General features: G+C 40.0%; 1 long non-coding RNA gene across 1 annotated transcript in view; it reads right to left on the reverse strand.

Moving 5' to 3' along the window:
• LOC144322237 (uncharacterized) overlaps nucleotides 1–881 on the reverse strand; it is a 36,220-nt gene extending 35,339 nt beyond the window's left edge. The window contains exon 1 of the long non-coding RNA XR_013387823.1: nucleotides 751–881. This is a non-coding gene — a long non-coding RNA (uncharacterized LOC144322237). The remainder of the gene's footprint in view (nucleotides 1–750) is intronic.
• Between the last annotated feature and the right edge of the window lie 11,444 nt (nucleotides 882–12,325).

A 12,325-nucleotide genomic window follows, 5' to 3' on the forward strand; every position in this document is an offset into this window, starting at 1 on the left:
AATATATTTTAAAACATTTGCTTAGCATGGTGGTGTTTGGGTGACACTAAAAAAGAAAAGAATGTAATATAACTTGAACTTCTGTGAAACTGTTCTCTGGAATACCCACATTTTGAAGAAAGTAATACATGAAAGAAAGGGAGGAAAAGGCAGAGAAAAAATATGAACGAAGAAAGCGAAGGTGAGGGGGATGACAGACATGGAAGAATGACAAGGAAACCCCCACACCAGTGTCCTAGCCCCAAGACCAGCTGCTCCCCGCCCGCTAGTATCACACGGTGCTCTGTCCTGGCCATGGGAAGGTTCCCACCGAGTAGGAACTCAGTGTGTAAAAGCCATCTGCTCACAGGCAAAGAAACATCTGGTGTTCTGGGCCCCTCCACGTGTCCTTGGCACCTCTGGATGGTACCTGGTTGTCTTCCCTCAGGAGCCAAAACAAGAGGCACCCAACAGTTGTTATGGAAGGAGAGGGTGGGGGTCTGAATGTAAGGGAGGGGGGAGAGTATATGGAAAGGTGAAGCCATCACACCGCAGCCAAGCAGGGTGGCTGGGAGGTGGGTCTGGACACACCCACGATCTCTTAAGAAGGTTCTTCGGCCTCTGTGGAGGGTCCCTGCCCATGGAGTATTCACACTGGAAGAGAAAGCAGCTGTCGTGCTCCAGACCAAGCCCATATTTATAATGACCGACACTGCCTGAGATTTACAAGACTGGCCCTTAGGAGGGAAGCGCCAAAGAACACACACCAACCTTGAAATGGACTTGGTTCATCACTCTGCACCTTATCACCTCTTCATCAATCAGAATGACGGTTTTTATGGTTGTCTTTCCAGCCCAGGGTCAGCAGTAGGGCAGTTGGGCTTCTCTTGGGTTCCTTCCTCCTGAGAATGTTAGGTGACCTCGCTGCATTCTTTCCCACCACACCTCCTAGAGGATTTTTTCTGCTTACTCTTGGCTGGGCTGCTGCTTACTGGGGCCCAGTCCTTGCTATGAAGGTGGTATCCTATCCTTCAGATGAGTCGTTTAGACCTCCAAGGCCTCTGTTTTCTGACTCGAGAAATAGGCATAATGACAGTGCTGGCAGGGCAGGTTCTTGAGAGATTTTTATTTGTAAAGATTTTGTTTATTCATGAGAGACACAGGGGAGGGGTGGGGCAGAGAACAGGCAGAGGGAGAAGCAGGCTCCGTGCAGGGAGCCTGATGTGGGACCTGATCCAAGGACCCTGGGATCATGCCCTGAGCTGAAGGCAGACGCTCCATCACTGAGCCACCCAGGTGTCCAGGTTCTTGAGAGATTTAGATGAAATAACTCACATGAAGCACTTAGGTGGTAATAACGCCTGATGCAAATGTTAACTCTCCTTCTCCTTCTCCTCCTAATCCTTCTTCTTTTCCAAAGGGGCTTTTGTGGCTGGGTCCCACTTTAGTCCAACCGATCACAGTTTCCAATCAGTCCTGCTTTCTTCCCTGCGGGGCGATGTCACTGCCACTCCGGATGGCCCCCTGCCAGGGATGAAAGACCCCATCACATCAGAAGGGAATTTAAAAGAAGCAGTGTTGTCACCTGACTTCATGTTTTCTCATTGGAATCATGATCTTAAATAAACCTCTGAAGTTTCCTGGACTGTTTCCTCATCTTGGATAACAATAATAATAAGAAAAAGAAGAAGAAGAAGGATTAGGAGGAGAAGGAGAAGAAGGAGAGCTAACATTTGCATCAGGCATTATTACCACCTAAGTGCTTCATGTAAGTTAATTCATCTACCTCTCTCAAGAACCTGCCACGTGGGTACCATCATTATGCCCATTTCCCATTTCCCGGGTCAGCAAACAGAGGCCCAGGGGGTCTAAAGGACTCACTCACATAAAGCTATTCGGGGGAGGGGGGTGTCATTTACTACAGCAGGATGTTGGGCCCAGGCAGTGTGACTTTCGTTAGAAGCTTGAACAGTTTGCAGACTTTCACAAAAGCGGTTTTCCTGATCCTTCCAAATAGCTCCAGGAAGAAAGTACGCTACATCATTCCCATTTCTACAACCGAGAAAACTGACTCGGAGTTTAGAGAAATCCAACAACAACTGGCTTGGGTGGAGTGGAGTGTGACCCTGTTTCCTTTTTGGTAGCTCTTGATCCCTTAGCTCTGAGCCTCTCCTCATCCTGGTGGCCCCTCAGAATCCTGTTCCAGCCAGCTCATCAAATCCTGTGAGTTGGAGAGGCACTGCTCCTGGCCATTAAACAAATGTTCTTTCCATTTTTCATTAACAGTGGTTAGACTATAGGATGGAATTTCTTCTTGTTGAGGCCAAGAAAGTTATTTTATTTAAAAGTAGCCTCGCTAACAGTTTCTTAACAACAACAACAAAAATCTCAAAATCTTTGGATATTTTGCTTTTCTCAACAGAACTCTTTAACAGAGGCCTAATATTTACTCAGATTGTTGTATTCAAAGAATATTAATTAGGAAGTGATTAAAAAATATCAGATCACTTTCCATTCATTGCCTCAAATATTTATGAGGAATGCATATTTATGGAAACGTTCATTTTGTAATCTTTGAGTCTACTCTATTAGCTTTCATACAGAGTTTATTTTGTTAGGTTTCCTCCAAATCCAGTGGCTAAATAGGACCTAAATCTATTAAATATTGACTCCAGCTTTGCCAGGCAGAAACATTATTCCGTTAATAATGCAAGTCTATTAAGCATCATTGATACCATAAGTGAGGTAACTTCTCAGTTCGAGTGGCTGTGTTTACTCTCAGGCAAGAGAGCAGAGAGGGGTTTTCTGATTTGATGTCAGCCAGTTTCCACCATGGGATGCTCGTGAAAGAAAAAATTGACCAAATTAAAATTGGCCTGTGGGCTTTATTTTTTATTTCCTGTAGCTAAAAGTGTATAAATTGAACTGCACTAAATAAAGCACAATAATTTGTTCTTGAAATTAGCAAGCACACGTTTCACCCATAAAACCGTTGCTCTGTGATGTGAGACTGGATTTCATTTCAGTGGTCTTGATTTATTGTTTGGTTTGTTTTATTTTGAGGGGGTGGGGATAAGATGGCTGCAGGACAAATCTATTAAAATGGTTGACAAGAGCAGATTTGTGAAGGTTTATTAATCTTTAAAAAGTCTGAGTCAGTGAGTTGAAAATGTTTAAATGTAAGGAGGAATTGTAAAAGGCCTTAAAGATGTGTATGCAGAGCTTAAACCAAAATATTTGATGGTAACTTGGAGAGATCATTCCCTGTCTCTTTCATCCTTCACTTTGAGGTCATTTTCTATGCACTCGCTTTTTATGCTTAAGGGACAGATCTCTTATCATGCAGGCTAAGAATGTGGTGAATTGGGAAATGAGGACACCTTGGCTAGACTTGCAAGATCAGAGATGCTGCTCTTATAAAGTCTCCCTCCGCCAGCTCCCCTGCTCCCTGGGTCGTGCACATTCCCTGATAGGGGCTGGCAGGAATGGCAATGCAAAGGTGGGGGGCACTCTGGTTGGAAGTGGAGGCCAGGGGCAATGTGGAGAGAGACGCTGGAATGGCAGCCACTTTCCTGGGCTGGTTGTACACTTCTCTGGAAAAACAGGTAAAAAGCAAAAACCATCAGAACAGCTCAAGAAAGACTTGGAGGAGTGCTGGACATAAACATAGCTGCTCTGGGGCCTAGATAGTACTTAGCACTGCTCTGCCAAGCAAATAATTCAGTTAGGATTCTTGGCTCCCATGACAACTCAACTCAACTGGCTTAAGGAATAGGGGGAAAAAAAAGAATTTATTGGTTCATATGGCTGAAAAGTTCAGGAATAGGCTGGTTTCAGCTATCAGGTTGTGCCAGGGGCCCAAATGATGTCATCATCCTCCTTCTTTTGGCTCTGCTCTCTCCCAGATGGTTTCATGATGAGGCTCCATGCGGTGGCATGATGGCTGCCAGCGGTTCGAGTCCAGTGAAGAGAATGCTTTCCCCACTCCCCTCAAGCCAAGCAAAGATGTCATTGTATCTCACTGCCTCGGGTTGGGCCATCTGGCCATCCTGGAACCAACCGATCAGCCTGTCTAGGGGAATGACCATTCTGGTTGGTCAGGCCTGGGTCATAGGTCCACACTTGGAGCCAGGAGAAAGAAAAGCCACCAAATACCTGGATTGGGAGGGAGGACAAGGAGGTGGTTGAAAGCTAGTTGGCAGGAAGAGTGGGAAGACCTGGTGTTCTCTAAGCATCGGCATAACAGAGGGACAGAGCAGAGCCAACTGCAGGTGGCAGCTGCTGTCCTAGGTTGGGACATGCAAGACATCCCTTTAGGGACTTTAAGAAATAACAGAAACACTTCAACGGGGCTCTGTTTCTGGCAATTAACTAGGTAGGAGACTTGGGCCATTGTGATTTGAGTATAAAAATGATGTGTTAATTTACCTTCCAAAGGAAGGCCTAGGGCATTTGATTACACTTGGACCTCTAGAGAAGACAGATGTCACTTAAAACAGAGTTGTATGAACATATGTAATAAAATCCCTGCAACACTCTATTTAAACTCTTGTTATGGTTGGTTTTAATGCAGTTTTAAAATGTTTCGTTCTGGTAGAAATACAAATCCATTTATAGACCGATTCTGAGGAACTGGAGACAAAGAAGTCTTTATCCCAGGCAGTTATTAAGTTGAAATTTTCCGAGGCGACCTCAGCCACTAAGAGATGTGATTGCATTTGTCTCATAAAATGAATTTCACCCTTCTGGTATCTGTGACTGTGCCTTTTCTTTCTTGTACTCGTGTTGTGTGTGTGTTTGTTGCCTCTCTTTCTTAGTCTTGCTAGGGGTTGGTCAATTTGAAATATCTTTTTAAAAAATCAGCTTTGATTCTACTAGTCATTTGTAGTTTGTTCTTTAAATTTCTAAAATCAGTCCATTTCAGCTTTTACTTTTATGAAATTCATCTTCCAACCTCCTTCTGGTTATTTTTTGCTGTTTTTTCCCCTATTTCCCTTAAGATGCAGGATTAGTTTACATATCTTCTTGATTAATGAAGCTATACACTTTCTTTTGAATACAGCTTTAGCTACTGCTCATAATTTTTTATATAAAATGGTTTGGGGGGGCTAGTATGGGGGCGATTTGTCATTCAGCTTAATTTAGGAATTGTTTAAAGTTCTTTTAGTTACCAAATGAGTGAGTTTTATTTGGTGGTTGTTTAATGGTGGTTTCTAGCTTCCTTTCATCATGATAAGAGAATATGACCCTATATGAGCTCAGCGTTTTGGATTTCTATAGTTTTATTTGTGGCCAAGCACATGATCCATGTTTTGTAAACATGCAATGGACACAAGAGGAATAAGTAATTCCTTGTAACATGCCTTATATTTAGGCATGCATATGTACGTGTGTGCATATATGTACACACACATGAAAACACTCATAAGCACATATACTAGATAGAATTTACTGATTATTCTAATAATAATAATCTAATTAATAATAATATTAATATTCTAATTTTTAAATTTATTTTTCCCAAAAAACTGATCCATCAGAATTGAAATGAGCCAAAGCCCCCCCACGATGATTTGGTTTTATCAAATTATTCTTATATGGTTCATAGTTTTTGTATTATGTATTTTACTGGTTTAAACCATTTAAAATATTCCTCTTCACCCAATTTCGTATTTTTGGCCTTAAGTTCCGCTTGATCTGACATCAATACTGCCATTCTTCCTTTCATTTGATTCATATTCGGATGATACAGCTGCAACTACCCTTTATTTTTATTTTTTTATTTTTCTTAAAGATTTTTTATTTATTCATTAATAATAGAGAGAGAGAGACAGACAGACAGAGAGAGAGAGGCAGAGACACAGGCAGAGGGAGAAGCAGGCTCCATGCCTGGAGCCTGACATGGGATTCGATCCCCGGACTCCAGGATCGCGCCCTGGGCCAAAGGCAGGCGTTAAACCGCTGCGCCACCCAGGGATCCCCCTACCCTTTATTTTTAAACTTTGTTTTTCATTTTGTTTTAGATACATCTCTTATAAGCCTAGCCCAATTTTTTTTACTGTTTGGTTTTTCTGACCTCATCTGTGAGTCTTTGTCTATTAATGAGAAAGTAAAGCTATTTGCATTAATTATGACACGACGTTTTTACTCTGGTGCCTTCTGTTTATTATAGATTTTCTTTTTGTTGTTTCTTTTATCCTGGTTTGAATTCTTTTATATCCTTTTCCTGTTAACACGAAGTTTCACTATGTATCTTATTTTGTTCATAGATGCTTTCATTTTTTTAGGAGTTATATTTAAACCTATATCCCTCTGCCAAAATTAAATAATAATTCTACCTCTGCCCTTTCCCCACCAAAAGCACAGGACCTTTAGCAGACTTTTGCTTCCCCACTTTTAATTCCTATATATACTCCTTCCCCCACTTCTGAGTATTGCTTAATTAATATGGGATTTTATTTCCAAGGAATTATTAATTTTTTATTAGAGCATATCTCTTTCTTTTCAAATATTCTTTCTTAACATTTGTATTATAATTTATGCTTTCATTATTATGAGGCTATTTATGGAGGTGTTGTAGTGTAGAGGGTAAATGTGTAAGCTCCAAAACGAATCTGAATTCACATCTGGGTGTATGACTTGGGTAAGCTACCAAAGGAAAAGTAACAAACAGTAAAAAGTGATTTTTTTTTTTTGTACAATGTGAGGAAAGTAATAGTGAGTAATACAAATGCTTAGATAAATGCCTGACACATAGTTAGCAGTCAAAAATTGTAATAAAGTATTACCATACAGTTTGATTTTATTTTAAACTTTAATGCATGATTGCATTTGGTCTCCTCTAATTCTTGTACTTCATTATCTGCTACCTTAAGATCTGTATTCTCATTTTATTTTTATATGACTTGTATGTTTTAGATATTCCTTTAGAAAAAACACAAAAGTCTTTGCACATGTGAACATTTTTGTTTATCTTTTGGTTAAGTGTATAATTTTGAAATTATCATTCTTCACTTAGAAATAGGAAAAGCAATGCTGGACTCATTCTCTCCTCTGATTTCAGAACCTTTATCCAGATATGTTTAGATGTTTTCTTTCTCTTTCTCTTATTAAATCTGCCTGGCACTCAGTAAGCTTTTTTGATATGAAAATGTAGGCCATTATTTAGGTAGGCCAGGGAAATTTTCTTCCAAAATGTATTTGATTATTCTCTCCAAACTGTTCCTTTCTCTCCTTCTGAGCCCCTTATGTTCACATTAGATTTCTTGGCTCTATTCTCCATATCTCCTATCTTTTCACTGGCTATCACCACCCTTTTGCATTTTTGCTCCATATTGTGAGGCAAGTTGTCCATTTAATCTTCTAAATCACTAGCTGAATATTCTTCAGGGCCCAGTCTATTGCTCAATTTCTGTGCTCTCTTTTAACATTTAGAAGCTGTTATTTCTTCAGAAACATTTACGATCTTGGATTGTTCTGTTGCACCATCATCTTGTAAGCCTTTAAGAGTGTTGTTAGTTTTCTGTTTTGTTTTGTGCCTTCTTGGATCTCATTTCTATTATTAAATTGGCTTCAACAGGTGCCATCTATCTGGTTTCATCTTGGTCTCCTCTTTCGGAGATTACCAATTCATCTGCCATCTTTCTTTGCTTACTTATGTTAGGGTCTGTGAGTTGTTTTGGCATCCATTCAGGTAAGATTATCAGTGTCTCCTGGGCATATACAAACAGTGGAAGGTTGGCAGATGACCAAAGGAAAAGTGCAACATTTCCCCCACCTGTTATCAGCAGATTAGCAAAGTGAATCCCATTGCCTGGGGTGTCGGGGGCAGCTCTCTAGGATCTTATGGTTCTCCATTAGTGACAGTGAAGTGCTGTTCCCAAGCCCATAGAAAGGAAGCTGTTCATTCCCAGACTGGTGCTGCCCTTATAGGCAGCCAGGACCCCTGGAATGAGAGGCCTCACCAGGGCCACACACAGCCAGCAGATAGGGCAGTTCCTTTGTCTGTGCTAAGGGCGTATATGGGCTCAGCAATCTGGCCCCACTCAGGCAGCCTTGGGAAAGGTGGTCTTTGCTGCAGAGCCCTTCAAAGGCAAGTCATTTAACTGTAGGAAACAAACAGGGTTGCTGGAGAGGGAGGTGGGTGGAGGGATGGGGTAACTAGGTGATGGTTAATAAGGAGAGCACTTGATGTAATGAGCACTGGGTATTACATGCAATGGGTGAATCACTGAGTTCTACCCCAGAAACTAATAATAAAATGTATGTTTCCTAACTTGAATTTAAATAAAAGCATTTTTTCAAAAAGGCAGATCATATCTTCAGTGCCTGCCCCACCAACTCCTGGTCATGAAAATATGGCTCAGGAAAGCTATCATTCATCATCAGCCCCTCGTCTGCACCTCTTCCCAAGAATCCAAAGTCTTTTTTTTTTTCTTAGCTCTTTAAAAAAAAATTCCAGTATAGTTAACATATAGTGTTATATTGGTTTCAGATGTACAATATAATGATTCAACATTTCCATACAATACCCGGTGCGCCTCACAGCAAGTTCACTCCTTAATCCCCATTACCTTTTTTACCTATTCCTCTCACCCACCTCTCTTCTGGTAGCCATCGGTTTGTTCTCTATAGTCAAGTGTCCGTTTCTTGGTTTCTCTCTTTTTCCCCCCTTTTCTCATTTGTTTTGTTTCTGAAATTCTACATATGAGGGAAATCATATGGTCTTTGTCTTTCTTTGTCTTATTTCACTTAGCATTGTACTTACTCTCTAGCTCCATCCACATTGTTGCAAATGGCAAGATTTCATTCTTTTTATGGCTAAATAATATTCCACACATACCACATCTTCTTTACCCATGCCCCATGCCCCATGCATCTATCCATGGACACTTAAGGACCCTGAAGTCTTGATTGTATGTGGGTTTTCTCCAGGCCCAGTAACAGATCTCTCTCAATCTGTGGATATATCCACTTAATATCATTAAGATAATATTTGATGCTAGAAAATCCTGTTGGGAAAAAAACACTTGTTTCTTTTTTTTTTAAGGAAAAATTAGAACATTATATCTTTCTGATTCAGAGAAAGAGAGAAAGATTGAGAGGTATGGATTTCATGAAAGAAAGTTATGAATTTTGTTTCTCTTTGATACCTGAAGAGGAAGAGATAGGAAAAGCAAAACTTCCTACCACCATGTTTTCTGTTTTCGCACTGATTGTGGCAGACACAATTTGCCTATTCAGTGGACAAAATAGCTACTCATTCCCAGTTAGCTATAGTCCAGGAAAGGAATCATCATTAGTCTGAGCCTATCATCGAAATCTCATTCACCTTTCTTTTCTAGGACTTGCTTTCCAGCTTTCCTTGTAGCTAGGGACAAATTCTGGCCAAAGACACTTAAAGATATATGTTTTTGAGGGCTTCTTTTCCTCCCTTTCATTCATCTCAGGATGATGGTGTGAGAAGTGATGCCTGGAACTATGGCAGTCATTTTGTGATCATGAAAAAAAACAGGACAATCATGGAAAGTAGATTAACCTAGAATAGAAAAAATCAGATCTCTGATTACATAGGTAATCACTAAATATGTTTAGTAATCATATGAGTACTTAGGGTTTAATCCACTGTTTTTGAGTATTTTGTTATTTGTAGTTGAAAACATTTTTAACTGATGCACTGATGTTCGGTTTGGTGTGCTGGGGTTATGCAAAGGCAGAAAATAAACATTATTTTATTTAGAAAAAATACATACCAATATATTATAAAGTAAAATTCAATTCATGTGAATTTTTAAAATAAAACAAGAAGCATCAAAGTAAATTTCTGCTTGCAGTGGACTTTTTTGGGTCATGGATATGGCTGATCAGTCTCTTCTGCTCTTAGGAATTTGGAGGAAAAATTTCATAAAGAGACTAGATGGACAAACCAATGTTCTCCTTTCAATAAGGACCGATAGTCTATACATCAAACAAATGGTTGCTGCTGCTGTTGTTTTTGGCATCATTATTTTTCTATCAGTGACTGAACCCATTTCTGACAACTCAGTATCAGATGTGCCAGCCTAGGAAAGATCGGATTTTACCATAAAGATCCGGGGAGAACTATGAATGTATTCAGTGGAATTAAAGTTAAATGAAGTTGTAATTAAAAACAGTTAGGAGTTTGTGTTATTGATTATTTTTTTGAATTTTGCTTTTAGCTGCTCTTTAAGTAATTTTTCTTTCTGAAAGGAAAATTGAGTAAAATAATAATAAAATGCTGTGTATTGTTACTTAACATGTGCCAGCCACTGTGCTAAGCACTTCCTAGGCATCAGATCATTAAGCCCTTGCAAGAATTCTAGAGCACACCATGCAATCATGGTTTCACTTATAGAGAAACCAAGACTTAGAAATGTTATGTAATTGGAAGAGGAGGTTTTTATCTGCTGAGCCCATATTCTTAATACAACACTCTGCCCTCTTCCAAAAAGAAGTGTAATGCCACTTGTAGTCCACCAAACTTATATTTTAACATAGTGACATAGTGATCTGGATCTTTTGACCAACCTAAGTGTTTGATGGGCACATATTTGACTTCAGATCTACTTTTTAAAAAATTATTTTCTACATCTTTGAAAGTGACTTGGCAAAATTAAGCCAATGGATTATCAAGAGAATATGGCAGGACTGATTTCTTTGTTATTAACCAGTGGGATATTTATTAAATAGTCACAGGCATACTTTCATTGTATTAGATTCTTAAAATATCAAATTAAACACAACACTGATGGTCCTTGAGCACAGGTAAAGTGAGGAAAAAATCAGGTTGCTGTGAGGCATGTTACAGCTGATTTGAACATGCTCAGTAGTTTTGTTCATAAGACAATGCACATAGTCTCTGACTTTTTTCTATATTGACAAAAAATAATTCCAATTTTCACACTGTCACAGTACAAATAGAAGTGTGACTTACGTCTCACAATTTGCATAGCTGATTTCATGTCTTTTTGACCATTCCATCATGTGTCTGACAGTTACAAAATTGTTTTTCTTTGGGACATCACTGGTATACGCTTATGCTTCAAGGAGTTTCCAAATTAAACCATGGGCTTATTATAAGACACACAGGGAGCCTGATCCCGGTATATGATAATCAGGTTCAGCAAATCAGTAAATTAGGCTTCACCAATATTCAGATCTGCAGCTTCATTCTCAGGGAGCTCTTGAATATTCTTTGAGTGCCAAGATGGTAAATAGACTGAGCACTCCTGAGGTCAGGGGTTAACCAGTGCAGAATCCTATTCTCCTGTATTCAGTACTAATACACATTTAATTAGAACACTATAAACCTGTAGGTGGTACCTGATGAAAAGCCCAGTTTGGGATAGCTTAAGGGTCTTTATTTTTTAACATGGAGATAAGGAGAGAAACTTGAATGACTGGCTGGAGACCAGTTACCCTGCCTTAGTCACCTGTCTCACTATGATTACCTCGTTACAGAACTGAGGTCACCTGACATGGTCCCATTCCTTTTCCTAGAGATGCTTCTCTGCCTACAGGTTCTGCTAAAAGACAACTCTAGGCAGCTATATTTTATATCACATGACTTTCCCCCAGCACAGCTGACTGGGCCAGGGGTGAACACTTACCCAAGGAAGCCAAGCCAAAGCTTGTCAAACACACAGGTGTGGCCTGGCCCCCAAACGATGAGCTGAGTCAACTAAGATCTTTATTTGAGATGACAGGAGAGAATGAATTGTCATCAATGAAGATGAAGTAGAGAGACTATGATACAGTAGAGTAGAGCTGGACAAGATCTTGGGGGACCAATTTCTGAGATGGATAAAGAAGCAGATAAAGGAGGCAGGAGCTCCAAGGTAGAGAAAAGATATGGTGTACAGGGTGAACACAGGTCATTAAAGGTCAGAAAAAAAAGATGCACAGGGAGAAATAGAATGAGAGAGTGGGATGGGGACTAGTCCCTAAAACTATCTCATGCCGGTAGTCTTCTAATTTCCATACATGGCTCTGTATATTTGCACAATAAACCATCATTTTTAATGCAATCCAAATGGTATGAATCATACAACAGACTGACAAAGGGGAGACCTTGGCAAGTGTAGATACATCTTGATGATGAGTCCAGGCAAACCCACACACCAGATGTTTCTGTGTCCTTTCCTCTATGAGCTAAGGCTCCAAGGTCCACTCTCGCTAGAAGCTGCCATATACCCTTGGTGCTAAACATTTCATCCTATGAGAGTATTTTCAGAGGCAGAGACCTTGAAAGGCTCTCTCTGCAATGTGCCTCAGAAGTCTGCAAATTGAAGGTGACCCCACTGGGCATGACTTTGACTGTGGTCTG

This window comes from Canis aureus, chromosome 10 (genome assembly GCF_053574225.1).
Source record: "Canis aureus isolate CA01 chromosome 10, VMU_Caureus_v.1.0, whole genome shotgun sequence".
NCBI lineage: Eukaryota > Metazoa > Chordata > Mammalia > Carnivora > Canidae > Canis > Canis aureus.